Raw genomic sequence first — 4010 nt, forward strand, 5'->3', positions numbered from 1 at the left:
CGAAAGAACCAACCCTTTAACTCAGACCAGTATATGCAACATATATCATACACAGTTTCCTAATCTTATATCCATGAGCACAAAGCAACATAAAGAGTGTGTCACTGTGACATAAGGGCAGTACTCTTGAACTTAATTTCTAGGAACAGGTGAAAGTGTCAAACAGTTATTTGGCTCATTTCCACCAAATATTACATCTATTTACTATGACTGCTTCACTATGTTGTTGTTTCTTGGCTCTACAACCCAGTTGTGGGTTTTTGCCACCCATTTTTTCAGAGGTTTCTTGGTCTTGAGTATGCATTAAGGAGTAGTGAGTGACCAGCCCACTGACTCTGCACAGTTTCTACTCAATCCTGATTTGACTGCTAGAGCCATGCAGCAGTTAATCAGGAGACTTGGGTGAGAAATGGCAGCTGAATTTTACTTACAAAACATCTCGTATCATGTTCATAAGGTTCTTTTACATGCCGTAAATCTATGACATGGAACCGCCAGCTTTACTTCCCCTATCGACCTAGACCGGAATTGAACCCGCAAACCTTGGATCCAATGGCGAGCACCACTAGTCCACTGAGGCAGACATTTTACAATGTATATAATTCAATTTAATTTAACTTTTGTACAGAATATCCATAAATACGAATATATAATATGGTTTGTACTCTTCACCAAATATAAATGAAATGACGCTGATTTTTTGAATATTGGCTAGGTTTAGCTGGCTCAGGATAAAGAGCTCTTGTAAATGGTACTGAACCTCTGGATTCCATAAAAGGCAGGAAATTTGACTGGCCAAGTATAATTTTCACTTTTCAAGGACTCTGCTTCATGGAGTTACTTTAGTTATGGTAGAATGAATCTACAGCTTAATATGGGCTAAAGAGCCCTGGTATTACATTCATAAAGTTTTACTTTCATCAGGAAAAAGGGAACAGAAAGCCATGATGAAATCCATACTTTTGGAAGAAGAAATCAACTGAAACTGTTGGGCAAACTATTCAGACATATAAGACAGGAAACGATCAACAGATGAACCAGCTTCTTAACTGTTTGATGATGACCTAGTAAAGTGAGGATGCATCAAGAAACCACAATTTAAAGAGTAACTGCAAGAGGAAAAAATATTAAAGAAAAAAGGATGCTGAAAACATTTTCACATCACCGACCTGAAATGTTCCTCAATTTTAATTTTTAAGTCAGCAGACAACCAAAATTGTTCTGTTTCAGCATTCATAAATTTGAAGATTTAAATGTGCATCAGCTCACTTCATTTGCCAATGCCTACTGGGTCGAGGACCCACCCATGATTTCCTTTCCTTTCCTTTCATTCATTCCCATCATTTTAGGGATTTAGAAATGCAAAAATAATTGAAATAAACAGCAATTATAAGCAGTTAGTCCTTTTTCAACTTTAAAGTCAAAGGTCAGAAAAGCATATAACAGCAGAAAATTAGGACGACAGCACCAAGAGGAACTGAAACAACTATCAAAGCAGTTGCTATTGGCCAAACAAAACGCGCAGGAAACATTTTTAAGGTCAATATTAAGAAATGAAGGTAAATGCTGGTCTGATTTCTACAAGTATGTAAAATGACGTAAAGGAAACGGAAAATATGCCGGCGATCAAGAATGGTAATGGACGGCTCATTACTGATTCGATAGAAAGAGCCAACTCCTTTAATTTCTATTATTCTTCGGTATTTAGCTGCGAGCGTAGCATCCCGCAGATACAATGCACTAACTCAGGCAAACCCTTCGCCATTAGTACTAAAATCATTACGAAAAGGCTAGCAGGGATAGGAAAAAGCAAATCAGTAGGGCCAGACACTGTTTCTGGTGAAATTCTAAAACTGGGTGGAGAAGCCAGGTGTTTGAGGTACCAGAGTGGAGTCAAACAATAATTCCTACCTCCCTCCCCTTCCGAAGCTCCACTAATTTTTGCATAATCATAACAGATTCACCAAAGGAACTAAACCTAACACTTTTCTACAAAACCTGTCACTGAATTCTGATTTTACATGGCATACCTTGCGCGATTATTGGACGTAACAATTAATAATGCCACTATACCAAGGGACTGGAAAAAAGGCATAGTGGTTCCAATTTACAAAGGAGGTGATCAATCATTGGTCACAAATTACAGACAGGTCAGTTTAACATCGGTGGTCTGCAAACAAATGGAACACGTTATAGTATCGTACCTGAGGAAAATCTGGGAGGAAAAAGATTGGTTATTCGAGGGTCAACATGGGTTCAGGCCGGGATATTCATGTGAAAGTCAAGTAATCATGGTTTGCCAGGACATTGCAGACACACGGGATAACGGAGGAAGGTTAGGCACGATTATAATACATTTTTCGAAGGCCTTCGATTTAGTTCCTCACGATCGGCTGCTTACGAAAATTAAGGCGTTGGGCGTGGATTCGAGGGTAGTCGCATGGGTAAGGGAATTCCTTTTGGGCCAAATGCAGAGAGTTAGAGTAGGAGGGCAATTATCAGAGGAAGTCAGAGTAATGTCAGGTGTACCGCAAGGGAGTGTATTGGGTCCACTTCTGTTCCTTGCATACGTAAATGATATTCGGAGGAACATTGAATCGACTATTAGACTTTTCACAGATGACTGCATAATATATAGGAAAATTATAAATAGTAAAGATATAGAAAAGATGCAGATGGATCTCAACAGTCTGGGGGAGTGGGGCGGTTGAAAGTGCCATGAAAATTAATCCAAGTAAAAGTAAGGCAGTTAGTTTCACGAGAAGTCGGGTGAAGGAACCACTGAACTATTCATTACGGGACCAAGTAATTCCGGAAGTGAGCAGTTGTAAATACTTGGGAATACTCTTAAGCAGCGATTTAAGCTGGGCTGATCAAGTATATTATATGGTGAAGAAAGCCTGGAAGGCACTTCATTTTACAATGCGTGTTCTCAAAAAGGGAAATAGTAACACTAAAAGTCTAGCCTACACATCACTAGTGCGTCCGATTCTGGAATATGGGGCAGCGTGCTGGGATCCTTACAGGGAGGGACAGATGAATGAGTTAGAACAGGTGCAAAAGAAAGCATGTAAATTTGCATATCATAGGAGCTATTCGAACTGGGAAACCCTGGCACAGCGTAGAAAGATAGCATGTATATGTGCTCTCTTCAAAGCGTATACAGGAGAATGGGCATGGAAAGCTATAGGTGACAGATTGCAAAGGCCATACTATCTGAGCAGGGTCGATCACATTCGGAAAATTAGGTGCAGAAAGCAAAGGACAGATATCAGAAAATATTCCTTTGTAAACAGGACCATTCAACTCTGGAACCAGCTACCTGCGGATGTTTTAGGGACTCTCTCCTGTAAACCAAGTGCTTTTAGGAAGAAGATTATAAAAGTGATAAATGAGGTGCAGTGAAGGGAATACATGGGTGGGTGAAGTGAAGTGAGGTGAAGGGAGGTAAATCGGGGTGAGGATGGGAAGGCTTCAAAAGTGTAGTGAAGTGAAGAGGTCCTGATGAAATGTGAGTGCATCAGTTCATGACGTATGTAATTCATTACTGTTACTGTCTTATGTCTAGTTGGTATTATTTTTTAAGTTATCTACTTTAGGTTATCTGTTGTATTTAAATACTTGTGCCTTATGGTTTTGTAATCTTATGAGTTGTTTTATTTTGAGTGTGGTGTGTTGTTTTGTTGTGTCTCATTGTTTTGTTGTATCTTATTGTTTTGTTGTGTCTTATTGTAGCCCCAGCCTCCTATCCAATGGGTACCGGGGTCCTTTCCCGGGGGTAAAGCCGGCCGGGGCATGATGCTGACCACTCATCCCCATCTAGTGCCGAGGTCAAGAATGAGGGGCTATACCTCCACTCCCCCCAGGCGCCTACATGGCATATAGTGGGACAGCTTATTGTAGCACCACTGCCACCAGGTATAAACCCATTTGCAGTTAATAATAAATAAATAAATGCTAATGCATCAGTGTTCACACACTTTACATGGTGCATCTATAAATAAGATCTA

This window comes from Zootermopsis nevadensis, unplaced genomic scaffold (genome assembly GCF_977971745.1).
Source record: "Zootermopsis nevadensis isolate Lab colony 2312 unplaced genomic scaffold, Znev_1.0 Znev_ptg000022l, whole genome shotgun sequence".
NCBI classification, from domain to species: Eukaryota; Metazoa; Arthropoda; class Insecta; order Blattodea; family Termopsidae; genus Zootermopsis; species Zootermopsis nevadensis.